Here is a 15,910-nt window from a genome sequence, read left to right as displayed (position 1 = left end):
TCCTGCTCCTGATCTCAGCGTCCAGGCTGCTCTGCAAGGACTCCACAATTCTGAGGTGGTTTCTCTTCATCTGGTCGATCTCCTCATCTTTCTCTGCTATCTTCCTGTCAATCTCAGACTTCACCTGGTTGAGCTCAAGCTGGAGGCGCAGGATCTTCCCCTCTTCATGTTCTAGGGAGGCCTGAATAAGAAAGAAACAGTGTCAATAAAAGGATTTTAACTACAGCTGTTCTCTTCCAAACTACCTCTTACAGAGAAAAGTGGGAGTATTTTGCTCTGGATGGTGTGGAAACTGAGGCCTGAGCTTCAAACCAAACCAAACAGAGAGCAATGACATTTCCGTGACAGTCCCAAGTTTTATATCTTACACTATTCCTCAATACCCCTCTCTGGAAAAAAAATTATTATTGGCATGTACCTCAGCTTCCTCCAGAGCAGCCTGGATTTCAGATTTCTCCTGCTCAATCTGCTTCTTGACTTTCTCCAGCTCGTGAATCGCCTTTCCTCCCTCGGCAATCTGCTCCGTGAGGTCGGAAATCTCCTCTGTGGGAACAAAGGTCAATGGCATGGTCAGGCACAGAGCCGAATGGGAAGGGCCCTGCCACACCAAGGTGACAGGTATCTTTGCAGACCTGCAGGCACAGACCCATGTGGAGCGGTGGGTAGTGGTGGATAGTGAGAAAGCCCTGCCAGGAGCAGAGGGCCAGGGACTTACGCTGCAGGTTCTTGTTCTCACGCTTCAGCATTTCCAGGTGGTCCAAGGACTCCTCATAGGCATTCTTCATCTTAAACAGCTCCGTGCTGAGGGAGCGAGACTCCTTCTGGGAGGCTTCCAGCTCAGCCTGCGTTTCCTCATACTTCTGCTTCCATTCGGCCAGGATCTGAAGAGAAAGAGGACCTCAGTATGGACGTGGCAATCAGGAGGGAATGCTCTGCTCGGGAACCCCAGGCCTGGAGCCCAAAAGACCTTGTCAAAGTTCTTCTGCTTCTTATCCAGAGCTGCGCAGGCAGCATTTGATCGCTCCACGTCAATCATCAGGTCCTCCACTTCATTCTGCAGCCTCTGCTTTGTCTTTTCCAGGGAGGCACATTTGGCATTCACAGCTTCAACGTGTTCCTCTGCATCCTGCAGGCGCTGTGCCAGCTTCTTCCTGGAAGATGTAAGCACAGCTCACAGTTAACAAGCAAGAAGAAATTTGTACTGTGGTGCTTTTCTCAACAGCACACTTAGCCACTTCACAGTCTGTGGTCCACATTCCTCTTCTGTTTGTCTATATACTACATGGTTTCTGTCTGCCATTCTCTGCCTCCCACACGTTTGCCTGTTTTTTTTTTTTCCAACCTATATGCATTAGAGGATATATTTGCTATCCTCCTGACACCCCACCCCATAGTAGAACATTGACTTCTTCCTGACAATATCACAGTGGTCTCCTCAAATTTCCATTCTTAGTCTATGCCACCTTTGCCCACATTCCTCACGTACTTGGCCTCCTCCAGCTCCTCCGTGCGCTGAATAGCGTCCGTCTCGTATTTGGTTCTCCACTGGGCCACTTCGCTGTTGGCCTTGGACAGGGCACGCTGCAGCTCTCCCTTGGCTTCCTGCTCTTCCTCTTATTTTTCCCGGAGCAAGTCACAGTCATGGCGAGCAGACTGCAAGGCGTGGGCCAGGGCACTCTTGGCCTGCAGCAACAAAAGTATCGGGACAATGAATGGAAATATCCTGGGAAATCTCCTGACTTCAATGTTATTGGACACTGGATTATTATTCTATGTGAAATGACAGTACGTTGAATGGGGAAAGAAATTGGGATTAACAAAAGAAACAATGGATAAACTCCAGGGAATAGCTAACATGAGAAGACTTGCATTCAATCACGGTTTTTTTTCCTGTCTCATCATGATAGTTCTGTAGTTGCATAAATGTCTGAAGCATCTCTTAGAGAGGAGGAATCTAATAAATAAGACAGAAAATGGAAAGCCTTCTCACCTTTATCTCTTCCTCTAGGTGCCTCTTGAGTTCCTCAATCTGTTGGGTGAATGCCTGCTTGCCTCTTGACAGCTGAGAAATCAGAACATCCTTCTCCTCCACCTGACGTGAATATTCACCTGGGAAAGTTTGCAGATATACAAAGCTTTTATTGCTATTGATGACAGGATTGTGGACAATTAGGTCTGTAAAACTAGATAGCTAGCAGACCTTGCATAAGCTTATAATCCCATTTCATGCATTTCTCATTACAGGTGAGACAGCATGTCGGACAGACTATGTGCCCAGAAGGGTCATTTCTGCAATAACTCTCTGACATTATTCATTTGCACATCAGAGATGTGTATGTCTTACCTGATTCTGTCTGCAGACGAGCTCTTTGAGCATTGAGGTCATTTATCATGCGCTGATGCTCTTCTTCCTTTGTCTTAATCTCACTCAGCTGATCCTCCAGTGTGCGACACATCTTCTCCAGACTTGCCTGCGTGTAAATATAGAGAAGGGGAGGGAATACCCATTCACACTCTTAATAACAGCAGATGCAAGAAGTGCATTGTGTAGGATTCCATTGGGGCAGAAATACCCATAAGGTATTTGTGTACCTTGGCTTTGGAGACAGACTCCATGTTACTGGCCAAGTCGTCAATCTCCATCTTCAGCTCACTCTTCTCCTTCTCCAGCTTCTGCTTCACTCGTTGCAGGTTGTCGATCTGCTCCCCAAGCTCAGCTGTGCTGTCCGCGTGCTTCTTCCGCAGGGCGGCAGCCGTGGCTTCGTGCTGCAGCGTGGCCTCTTCGAGGTCGCGACGCATCTTCTGAAATTCTGCCTCACGCTTCTTGTTCATCTCAATCTGAGCTGCGGTAGCCCCTCCTGCTTCCTCCAGGCGCTCGCTGATCTCCTCTAGCTCCCTGGAGAGGTCAGCCCGATGCTTCTCTGCTTTTGCCCGAGAGGTTCTCTCTGCCTCAATTTCCTCCTCCAGTTCCTCAATACGGGCCTGGGGAACATTACGGACCCTTCACACCCGGGCCCGCTTCTTACCTGACCTGAGGCTGGGTGAAAGAGGAAAAGGGACAGAGACTTGCCTGCAGCTCCTTGATCTTCTTCTGCAACTGCATGCCCAGGGCTTGCTCATCCTCGATTTTGCTCTGGATCTGGCTGATTTCAAAGCCTTTGCTTTGGGCAAAGCAAACCGTGTTAGAGCTCAAGGAAAAAAGACAAGTGCCCCAGCCCAGCACTCAGGTGCCCCACAGCCACGCTTACTTCTTCAGTTTCTCATCCAGCTGCTGCTTATCATTTTCCAAATCCATTATGGATTCCTGGTGCATCTTCATGTCTCCTTCGAGTTTCCTCTTAGCTCTCTCAAGGTCCATGCGCAGTTTCTTCTCTTGCTCCAGGGACCCTTCCAGCTAAAAAGAACAAGACCATCAGTGCTCTGCTGGCTACGCTTTCCTCTACAAAGTTTTCTTTTTCATTTAGCTACACATGTGCTTACATCGTCCACTTGCTGCTCCAGCTTGGTCTTAGCTTTGGTCAGAGTATTGACTTTGTCCTCTTCTGCCTGCAGGTCATCCAGTGTCTGCTGATGGGCCTCTTGGAGGGCTTTCTTCTCTTTTGTCAGCTTGGCGATGGTCTCGTCCAGGGCCGCCATCTCCTCTGTGAGGTTTTTCACCTTTGAGAAGAAGGGAGGAGGTGTAAATAAAGCAATTAGGTACAGGAGTCCTGTAACAGCACAGTGCTCTTTTCTGGAGCGTGAGTGACAAGTGCTGCCTCACACCTTGTTTTCGGTGGCATGTTTTTCCTTCTCAACCTTGGCCAGTGTTAACTCAAGATCGTCAATATCTTTCTTCAGCTCTGAACATTCATCCTCCAGTTTCCTCTTCTTGGCTGTCAGCTCAGCATTGATTTCTTCCTCATCCTCAGCCCTTTCAGTCACCTCCTTAATTTTGGCTTCCAGCTGGATTTTGGTTTTGATGAGCTGGTCACATCTTTCCTCAGCATCAGCCAAGCTATCTGCTTCCTGGTGGGGAGACACAGATTTTCTTTGTTTATAATATTCGGAAGTTTCTGTTCTTTATCTTTTATTTTACTGAATTGACATATGTAACAGCCATGTCTGAAATAGCCCTTCCACTCAAACAGCTGAACAATGTTGTCAATTTTTCTGTCTGAGAAATAGTTATACAAGTTCTCAGTTTGGAATGATTTAAATTTTTTTGGCTTTTTCATAAATATCTCTCAGAATTTTTAGTTGTGAGAATACCTCATGCACTTAAAGACGTCACAAAAATGTGACCATCTCTGTTACTAATTTTTCAATGGAATGGACTTCCAGGGGTTTTGCTTCATACACAGTGATCACTGGCTTCCCTTTTGTAATTGATGCTGAACCCAGTGTTATGTAGGGATGTAAAGGATTTATTGCTCTCAAGAGAAAAACTGTTAGATAAAAAAGAATATCACTCTTCTACATTCATTAAAATCACTGCACATACTATAGAGGTATTGCCTTTTAAAAACATGCATACTTGTCGTATTTCAGCCTGTCTGGAATTCTCAGTACTGATTTCAGCTGGCTTTCTACCTTCAGTCTTTGGTATTTCATTTGAATAGCTGTATCCTAAATGAGTTTAATAGACAGATATCTTTACAAGTAAGAAGGTCAAAATCTGTGTCTGTTTTTCTCTTTTAGACTGAGGAAAAAAACCTAGGTTTCCCATTTTCTAGCTGAAGACTCAAATCACTATGTAACCAGGGGAAACATGAATAATATATTTGGTAATTTTAGTGCTTTCAATAATTTAATGAGTAATTTAGAATTGCTTTGTAAGATGGGCTTTGAATATCAGATACTGGTGGTATATATTTTTAAATAATAATTAATTTTTCTAAATTTGATGTGCCTACAAGGTTCATGGGATATTGTTAATAAGAAATCTACCACATGGCATATGACGAAATCCAGGTTGCAGATGCAAATCACTACAGTACTCAGAAATGAAAGATTTTGCCTGATTACTCATCTGCTTTGTTATTCTGCGTTGTACTAAATTATGTCTAAATAATACAGAGGTATGAAGTGCCTACCCGGAGATGGTGGTTTAATATTATTATACGTACATATGCTTACCGAATTTGGTGTACATATTTTGCATTTAAAGGTTATGGATTAAAGCAGGATGGGCAGGACTCAGACAGCGATTTCACTAGGGAGGTTCAACATCTGCCTGTATCAGAGTGTATCTACCTGTTCGTTTTCATCTTGCCAGGGAACATTGAACACTCTTGAGCATAGTAAAACACCATAGAACAACCCTGGGAGATGAGATTTTTGTTCAGAAGTAGGAGCTCTGTATTAATTTCTTTTTAGACTGAAGAGAAATTTCAAGCTGTATTTCCCACATCCTGAATGAACAATTATCCATTAGTTATTAAGTGGCTGAATTTACAAGCATCAATTTGAATTCTAGTTTGCATTTACAGTCCAAAATGAATTAATGCTGGTGAAATAGATCTACTGCCTGCAGGACTCACCTGTTCAAAGGGAGTTGGGGGCTCAGGTACAACCTTGTAATGAGTATTTCATCTTGGCTAGCTACAGACGGCTTCTTCCTCAGAAAGCAAGAGCAATGACTCCCACATGGACCTCCCTGCCTCTTTGTACTGGCTGTCAGAGGGCTCACCATGCTACTGTGAGACAGTAGTTTCTTCAGCTTCACAGTCAATATGATACATAATTCAGCAAATATCTGACTTTTGGTCTTCTATAGTCTGACCTTCTGCTTTGTAAAGAACAGTCTGAATGCATGGACTCCTTTTCTGAGTGGGAAATAAATGGTGATACTCACAGCCTGCACTTGGAGCTGCAGATCATTTTTCTCCTGCAGCAAAGAAACCATTTTCTCCTCCAGCTCCTTCCTCTTTGCCTCAGACTTTGCAAGCTCTTCCTTGGTTTTCTCAAACTCTTCCTTCATGTTGGCCATCTCCTTCTCAGATTCCGCGCTCTTCAGCAAGGGCTTGATCTTGAAGAACAGCTTCATCCAGGGCCAGTGCTTGACGTTCATGAATGCACGAATGTTGTACTGGATGCAGAAAATGGACTCTCTGAAAGGTAAGTCAAATTAATATTAAATATTTATACCATGATGACACAATAAGTCAAATGCAGTGAACATAATTCGAAGAAATGTCTACCTCCTCTCCACCATTCTCTGGTACTCCACTCTCATCAGGAAGCCCCTGCACCTGGCCTGTGTGCGGGTGATGAGCTGTGCCAGCTTCTCATCCCTCATCTCCTCCAGGAGCCCCAGCAGCCCAGCTTTGAAGAACACCTTGAGAAAGGGAACGTTGCCACACATCACTGTCAGGTAGAGCAAAGCACAGGCACACAGTGAGTCAAGGAGGCTTTGTACCTTGGTGTGGCCAAATTTGTACTGGGTGTGGTCCACGTCGATTGACCCAAGAAGCTTCTCAGAAGCCTTCTTGCTATCAATGAACTGTCCCTCTGGGATAGCACTGGCATTAAGCACCTTGTATCTGTGAAAAGAGAAAGGGGAAGATAAGGCTGTTTTTTCGCAACCAACACACGCTAGCTACTGACCACCACCAGCTCATATACAGCTATTTTTGACAACAGAGCCCAGCCTGAATGAACCGGTATGAATGAACCAACATTGCTTTTAAAGATGCTGAGAAGTGCAGTGCTCTTTCTTACCTCTGTTTGAAGTCAGCATAGAGAACTCTGCTGGGGAAACCTTTCCTGCAAATTCTGATGCCTTCTAGCACGCCGTTACACCGCAGCTGGTGAAGTACCAGTTCATGCTCCATGGCACCTAGCAATGCAGAGCACAAATGAACACCAGAGTTCCCAGTGCAGAGGGGGATGGATGTATCAGAGCAAGTTCTCTTTCTGCTTGAGCGTCTTACCAGGTGTTTTTGTTTCATTTGGGATGATGCAACGGACAAAATGGGGGTGAGTGCTCCGTAGATTGGTCATCAGCTTGTTTAAGTTCTCCTGTAGGACCATGTTTTAGTGTGTGTTTATATGACATATGGAAAAACTAACTCTTAGGTTCTTTGAACTTAGTATAAAAGGCCTATCAATAGGGATGCACTTGTCTGAAAATTATCAGCTGATAATATGTCAATCAGTAGCTCAGTCCCCCCTGATTCTGAACATTGAACATCACCTTTTAGGATTAAAAAGTTGCCATCAACCCAATGAGAGCTAGAAAGTGGGTACTTCATAGTTTTATGAGAAAATTCATGTTTGTTTTAAGTTTAAGTTTAGGATTTCACAGTGTCATTTTTCATTCCATAAGAATTTTCTTTTTAATGAGGATCTGAACAAAAGTTGTTTGTTTGGTTTTTTACTGTGGCTGAGCCAGTTGAAAGTGCAGTCTAATTCCAATTTGCATAGATGAAAAGATAAGGTGTTTACTTACCCGGAAAAGAGCTGAGACAGTCTGGAAAGAAGAACCCTTCTTCTTGCCACCTTTCTTGCCGCCACCACCACCACTAGCCTCTGATAAAGTGAAGATAGTGAAACATTTATGCCTTTAGGCTCCATTCATGATTCCACAATTTTGCAGAACCACCATGTACAAAAGAGATGATATTTCAGAGAACTGACCTGCCTCTCCTCCAACAGAGGCAAAGAGTAAGGCCAGTGTCTTCACAGATGATTTCTGGTACAACCCAATGACAGTTTCATTTAGGGGGTCCTTGTTCTTCTCAAGCCAGCCAGAGATGTTGTAGTCCACTGTGCCAGCATAGTGCACCAGGGAGAAGTGGGCCTCAGCCTTGCCTTTGGCAGGCTTGGGCTTCTGGAAGTTGTTGGACTTGCCCAGATGCTGGTCATAGAGCTTGTTCTTGAAAGAGGTGTCAGTTGCCTTGGGGAACATGCACTCCTCTTCCAGGATGGAGAAGATGCCCATGGGCTGGGAGAAGCAGCAAAAAACAACAGTGATAAAATACAGATCTGCCTTCAGAAGGAGACTGCAGTAAAGCACAGGAAACTGAGAAATTGATTAAATTTTTGGATAAAAAATGTATCAAATCTTTGTTAAGTTTTGCACATGCAGTTCTGGACAAAATACGAATTTGTGTCTGAAACTAATGCATTTCAGAACTGATAGTGTCACAATAATCACACAAAGTTTTCTAAATAATTTGTAACCTCTGACGATTCAAAAGGATTTTTTTTGCATTAATGCTTTCCCAAAGTAAATTTGTGTAGATGAAGGTGTCTCACTAAAATTGACCTTTGTTCAACAGATCAACAGATCTTTCATCTACTTCCTGAAATCTTATTTTTGATGAGATATCTGTGTCTTTTCTTTCCTATAGAAGAGGATGTTACACAAAGCAGTGTCAGCTCAATAGTGATGGTTTTATTCATCCATGTTCATCTGGTACCTTTTTTCTATATAAACCTATGATATTACTTAGAAATTGTATTTCAGAAATCACGTTGTTAATATTGAAATCTTAATCATAATACTGAAAATTCTGAAAAGAGATCTTTCATCTTTGTAGACTAGAAAACACACCTACAGAAAGTCCTTGCCATCAAATTGTGTGTGATCATATTAATTATTCTATTGCCAAAAAAGCAAAATTATTGTTGATTTTTTTAAGTGCATAATAATGTAGTTAAAAGATAACCAAATGTTACTTCATTTGTAGCCTAATCACAAAGGTCCTTAGAAATTACTTTCTGAATACATACATTTCATTTGAAATGAAAAGGTACTTTTTGAATACAAATAGCCAGGAATATGAATGGATAATAATAGGTAGGTTTGTGAAGCATTAGGGCAAGAAAAAATAAGGCTGAAGAAAAATCCTAAAACTCTGTCACAAAGAAGAAATAATAAAATCTTAAATCTAATCAATGTACCTTTTCAATGAGCTCGATGCAGGCAGCCAGGTCCATCCCAAAGTCAATGAACTCCCATTCAATTCCTTCCTTCTTGTACTCCTCCTGCTCCAGCACGAACATGTGGTGGTTGAAGAACTGTTGCAGTTTCTCATTGGTGAAATTGATGCACAGTTGCTCCAGGCTGTTGAACTGCTCAGTGCAAAGACAAGATTTACTCATTCTCAAGATGAAGAGCTGCCTGTATAGCTTTGTCCTGTGCACTCAGAATCCCATGCAGGTTTTTTTTAATGCCCAGTTAAAACAAACAGTTTTTCATGTTAAAACATCCCATTAACTCTTTTTAAAGAGGTTGGGGTTTTTTGCTCTTTGCTAGCTGAATGTTGTTTACATATATAATTTATTTTTAAATCAAATTCCAAAATGATTTGGTAGTCTTATCCCTATCAAGATGCAATTTACCTCACTCTTTTTCTCTCATATTATGTAAATTTTCCCATTACCCTTACAAAAAAATTAGACATTGTCAGTGTTTGCCAGTCCTGGCTTGGACTCACGCACCTTCCCCAAATGCCTGTAGAACTTCTCTGTCTGCACTAAAGGCAGCCAATGCATTCTTCCTGTTGGAATCACCCTTTGGTTCTTCAGAAGCAAAGGATATATGTTGCTATTTTTCCAAAGCCTTGGCAGAATTTTGTGTGGGACTTAAGTCTACCTTTCTCTTTCTACACTCCGTGATACCTTATTTTCAGTATTTGTGTGCTATTTGTCAGTGGATTTTTTTAATACTAAGCTCAAATTATTTAAAAGCTACAACATTTATGTTAATTATGTAAAAGGCAGCTGCTTCTTCCTTGTGTAATACATAAAGCTATTACATGTAGATCCATTGAAGATCATGGATTGTTCTGGAGAAAAAACAGTGACATATACAAGGAAGGAAAGCATTTCCAGAAAATAAAAAATAAACTTTTTCAAAAAAATGCAAAACTTGATTTGAAATTGCAAGTGAATAGAACGTTTTCAAAAAAACCCACCATAATTATCCAGTTTCTCTTGAGCCCTAATTGCCCTAATTGGCTTTTCAAGATTTTACTATGATTTCTGTGGTACTTGCATCAAAGATCTCAAAGCCAGCAATGTCCAGGACACCAATGAAGTACTGTCTGGGCTGCTTGGTATCCAGCTGTTGGTTGATGCGAACAACCATCCACAGGAACATCTTCTCATAGACAGCCTTTGCCAGAGCACCCACTGAATTGTTCACCTAAAATAAAGAAGAATGCAGCAGAAGGAAAGTAGTACCCAGAGCAAGAGAGTAAATCAAGCCAGAGGTTCCCAGTCACAGCTGGTTGTCACCTGTTGCACGGTTTGGCCCTTGGTCACATATTCATTCCCAACCTTGACTCGGGGGTAGCAGAGGGCCTTGAGCAGGTCAGCTGAGTTCAGACCCATCAAATAGGCAGCTTTGTCAGCAACTATACACAAAGAGAGAGGGAGACAGTGACAGATGAGAAGTGATCTCTGAAAGTGGATGTTTTCTAAGATGTAGCTGTAGGTATATCAGCACTGCAACATTGTGATAGCTTGAAGGGAAATTTAGAAGCGTGAATATTATGGAAACTGAGGTTTATGTCTTTAGGAAAGTAAATTGGAGCAAGATATCTGTTTCTGTTATTGGGAGTTCTAGATTTTGTTAATACCTTCTGTGCCATCGGGCTCTGCCTGCTCCTCTCGTTGTTTCTGCTTGAACTTCAAGTTCCCATAGTGCATGACAGCCCCTGTCAGCTTGTAAATGGCTGTTTTTTCATCAGCGGTGAAGCCCAGGATGTCAATGGCACTCTGCAATAGGAACAACAAAATAAAAGCTTTGTCTGGAAGAGATGACAATAGGTACAACTTTGTAAATTGTTACTTACATCTGTAGCCATCAGCTCCTCCTGGTCATTAATGCTGGGAACCGTGATCTCACCTTGACTCACAAAGTGATAGTCATATGGGTTGGTGGTAATGAGGAGCATGTCTGTAAAGAGGAGTAGGACATATCTGGGCATAGGAACGAAGACAAATGTTAAACACATTCAGACTCCATCAATTTATACTACTTCCTACCAATTAGCTCTGGCTTCTTGTTGGACATGATCTGATAAAATATGTGGTAGCTTCTTTCTGCCTTGAGCTGGAAAGTGACTCTGGACTTCTCCAGCAGATCTGGCAAGGACGGTAGGACAGATTTAGGCCTGAGAAAGTACACTGAGGTGGAAAGGGAGGAAGGAATGTGACCAGGTCAGGCGGTCTCTTACATGTTTCAATGTCAGCAGAAGCCAGTTTGCCTGTGGCTCCGAAGTGGATTCGAATGAATTTGCCCTTTAGAAGGGAAAGAAAAAATGCATTTTGAAATTTCACTAAGACTGTAAGTATGTAACCTTATATTCTCCACAGAGGACAGGGTTTAAACTTAGAAGTTGTTCTGATTTTTTTTCTTATTTTTCTTAAAAAGACAAAACAGAACAAAAAAGAAAAAAGGAAACTATACTGGTAATATTAAGGTAAAGATCTCAGCTGAGTTGTTATTATTATTATTTAGTGGATAACCCTGAATGCACAGGAACAAGAAAACCACTAAGCAAGCCTTTTATTAGGTCATTTATGCCTCAATTCAAACAGATGGATATAGAGAAAGTCAAGATGCAGTCGCTTCATTTTTTAATCAGGTAGGATGCTGTGGATTTTGGTGGTGTAAATGTTAAATGAGTTTTTTGGATCTTGTGGAAAAACAGAAGGCAGCTGTTATTTTCTGAGTTGTGGGGATAAGGGCAATACACCCAGAACACAGAACTTTAGGCTGAGACTGTGAATTGGTATTGTGATTTCTCAAGGATATTCACAGCTTATCTAATAAAATTTACGAATGGCTTTTTGCATTAAAATGATCAAAAGGACATGTCATAGAGTAGTTTGGTTTCTGATAGGAAGTCTTGAAGACTTCTTTGTCCCTATCCCTTCCCAGACAACTTGTATCAAAGTCTGAACAGTCAGATTAATAGGCCTGCCCATTCTGTGTCTAAAAAACCAAAGATTCATATTTTTGCTGATCTAATATAGGCAATCTCCATCTTGTCTAACTGTCTTTTCCTCCCTCCCTCTCTCCCTCCCTTAATTCTGCATTTACACAAATTTTTATCTACAGTTGGCATGACAAATACCAGGAGTATGTGTGTGTGTATATATATTTATACATATTTAAATGATCCTCCTTTGTAAATATTTGTTTGCTGTACTACACTTTTGAAGTTATATTCTTAATTAGATAGTCTAATTAGATTGTTTTTTTGTTGACAAAAATGTAAGGAAAATATTAGTTCAATGAATACAATCATCTGACCATGAGACTTCAGAAGTGACAGCTTCTGTTCTGACATCCTTGTTCACCTGTAAATGTCAGCTTCTCTGATCAAAAACTTACAAAGCGTGAGGAGTTGTCATTCCTCACAGTCTTGGCATTTCCAAAGGCCTCCAGCAGTGGGTTGGCGCTGATGATTTGATCCTCAAGCGTTCCCTGCAGGATGATAATGATTGCTGGTTATCCTTTCCAAAAGTCATGCCAGGAACAGAGAAAAGCATTGGTACCAGCCACTATCTATTAATTTACCTGCATTTTGCCTGACTGCTGCTCCTCCTTCTTCTTCTCCCCACTCGCTGCAATTGTTGCAAAGTACTGGATGACACGCTTTGTGTTCACAGTCTTCCCTGCACCGGATTCTCCGCTGTCAAACCAAGGAGAGAGGCAGAGAGCGTGTGGTCAGGCAGGAGGGCCCCTGGCACCGAGCAGCCCTGCGGGGACCCGGGCAGGGGGTGTACGTACGTGATCAGGATCGACTGGTTCTCGCGATCTGTGAAAGAGGCAGAAACAAATAGACTTTGTAAACGAAGAACACAAAAAGACTGAAATTTAATGCAGTAAATGTAAGTTATGACAAGAAAAATGTCTGCATGCTTTTTCTTTTGCTTACTAGTAACAGTTTTTAAAAATCAAGTTCTTTGCAAAGCAATGCTTTTCCACGAACAATGAAAACCCTTGAAGGGACATTTGTTTCTTCCCTACTGCACTCTTTACAGTCTTTTTTCTCCTGCATACACTGAATTGTTTCTGGTTTTGTTGTTTTGATTTTCTGCTACACAGACTGTATTTAGAGCAGAAGTAGAGAAAGGGAGAGTAAGAACCCAGGACAAAGGAATCCTGAGCATGGGTAATAGTTCTGAACCCAATAACACAGAGAAAGAATGAAAAGGTGGAAGCAAAACTAGCAGCAATATATAATTCTATTCCCTTTCTTCATGTTTTGGTTTTATCAAGACAAATTTAAATATTTGTGATATTGATTTTTCCTGTAGCCCTTTGGTGAATTATCTTCACGTCGTTAGACAGAATTTTCATATCACATATGGATTTCATACCCTGTTCACTTTCACTATTTCATTACAGACATAATTATATCCCTTGCTCCACCTAGTCCATTTGGCCTATCATTTTTCCTGACACACTCACTACCTCTGGTACTATACCTCCTTTTTAGAATTACTGATGTGAAAAAATCCTGTTTAAATTAGCAGTGATTAATGCTGTGACTGAAATAAAACTCTAAAAATGTGTTAAGAAAATATCAGCATATTTATCAAGGAAACTCTGTGATAGTTTTTAAAATGTCTTTTTGATGGCATCACTCTGAGAGCCACTCACCAGTGAGCATGAGCTTAAAACAAACAAAGAAACAAAATGTCAAAACACCTCACTGAGTGCAGGGGTGTCTTTCATTTAAAATAGCAGAAACAATGGTGGGAAGATAGTAAAATGTATAATAGTATGTATGCATCAGAACCATGTAAGCTTGGAAAAAGTCTCCTCATATTACTGAGACAGGGTATCCCTTCAGCAAATTTCATGGTACAATCCTTCTGAGACAGATGAAGCCACTCACCAGTGAGCATGAACTGATAGGCATTGTCAGAGATGGAGAAGATGTGTGGAGGGGCCTCCTGGCGCTTCTTGCCTCGGTAGGCCAACACCACCTCCGGGTTGTACACCGGCAGCCACTTATAGGGGTTGACAGTGACGCAGAAGAGACCCGAGTAGGTCTGCGAGGAAGGGAGACAGCACGTTGGCTTCCACTTAGCCTGGCAGAGCAGTTCCTCCTAGCTACCCAAAGGAAGACTGCTGCTGGTACTTACGTAGATCATCCAGGCTGCATAACGCTCTTTGAGGTTGTACAGCACAGCGGGTTCGTGGAGGTGGGTCATCATGGCCATGTCCTCAATTTTATCGTACTTGGGAGGGTTCATGGAGAAGATCTGATCATCCTTCACAGTCAGAGTCTGTCAGAGGAAAGAAAGGTACGTGCATGTCAGCTAAGATCTGAGAGTGGGAATTAAATGCTGTTTGTAAATTCTGCATTTTACCCACCTCTCCACCTTCAGTCTTGACAGTGACCTTCCCTGTTTCTCTGCTCTGGATTGTCCCTTTCACAAAGGATTCCTTTGCATGTACCACAAAGACGGATGTCTTGGCATCAAAAGGTTTGTTCTGGGCCTCGATTCTCTCCTTTTCTGACTTTCGGAGGTAAGGAGCCGCCTCCCCAAAGATGGCCATCTCAGAGTCTGACGACATGGCTGCACTTTATGGAGGGGCTCGTCAGCAGAGAACACTGTGGTAGAGCAGATATGTTGCCCAAATGAGTCAACATTTTTTGTTGCCATGCAGTTTATTGAAAAACTTAAACAGCATGATAGAATGTGTGATTTGGGAAGAATCTCAGGCAGTTCTTTGGTCCACCTTCCTGTGTAAAGCAGGGCAAACGTTGGATCAAGTTACCCAGAGCCTTTTCCAGTGAAGTTTTGATTATCTCCAAGAATAGAGGTTCCTCCATCCCTCTGCATCCCTGTTTAATGTCTGATCACCCTGACGGTGAATTTTTTTTTCCTGATACCTGACCAAATTTTCTATTGCTGTAACACGTGTCTGTTGTCCCTTATCTTTTCACTCTGCACATCCAAGAAGAGTCTGGTTCTTTTTACTGTATAACCACCGATTTTTTGTTGAAGATAACAGTAAGACAACCACATTTTAATTTTGTCTCTGGAGTGGACAAACCCCACCCTTTCAGACTCTCCTCATACATCATTTGCTCCTACCTATATTGGAAGATCTCCCCTGGACTCACTCCAGAATGTCAACGTCTTTCTTGTCACCAGGGAGCACCAAACTGGACACAGTGCTCCAGATGTGGGAGCTGAATGCAGGGGAAGAATCACTTCCCTTTACCTGCTGGCTGCACTGTTGTGAGTGCCTGACAATGTGCTGTTGGCCTTCATTCCCCCAAAGGCACACTGCTGGCACATGTGCACCAGGACACATGATCCTTTTCTGCAAAGGTGTTTTCTAGCCAAGTAACAGCCAACATATCCTGTTGTATGGGGCTATTCCTTCCTACCTGCAGAACTTCACACTGTCTTTGCTAAATCTTGAGGTTCTTGTCAGCTTCAGGCTGAAGACTTTTGGGAGCCTTCTTAAGGGTAACATTGCTCTGTAGCATATTCATGAGTCCCTCAGTTTGATCTCATCTGCCCAGTTCCTGAGGAACACCTTCCTGGAGTTACCAAACCAAAAAGCCCACATTAAAAGCTTTGATTGCCTATACACAAAATAGAGGTGAGTCCAGAAAGTGTTCTGAGGACTAACTAGTGCATGATGTCTTTTGCTGGTGCTCTGAATGATTCACTGGAGTTATTTGCTTCTCATCACAAACTGTTTAAGCAGCCCAGCATCATAACATCAGTCGTTGAAATAAGGTGTGCACCCTCTCTCTCTGTGTCACTCAAAGGGGAGTTTTAGGTCCAGAAACACCAAGTGCAGATTCTAAACAACTACAACCTTCCAGCAACTACCATCCTGTTTGTCCTTCTGCCATACTGATGAATGTTGCCTTCTTGGTCGCACAATGGCACACCTCCTCCAGCAGAAAGAAAGGTCCTGTGATGAAGAATGCCT

The 15,910-nt window shown here is 42.3% G+C and overlaps 1 pseudogene; it reads right to left on the bottom strand.

Annotated features, from left to right (window-relative positions):
* LOC103918427 overlaps positions 1-14,530 on the bottom strand; it is a 16,967-nt pseudogene extending 2,437 nt beyond the window's left edge.
* Between the last annotated feature and the right edge of the window lie 1,380 nt (positions 14,531-15,910).

The sequence above is a fragment of the Pygoscelis adeliae genome, unplaced genomic scaffold (assembly GCF_000699105.1).
Source record: "Pygoscelis adeliae isolate BGI_AS28 unplaced genomic scaffold, ASM69910v1 Scaffold81, whole genome shotgun sequence".
Taxonomy (NCBI): domain Eukaryota; kingdom Metazoa; phylum Chordata; class Aves; order Sphenisciformes; family Spheniscidae; genus Pygoscelis; species Pygoscelis adeliae.
This window is presented reverse-complemented; position numbering and strand designations above follow the sequence as displayed.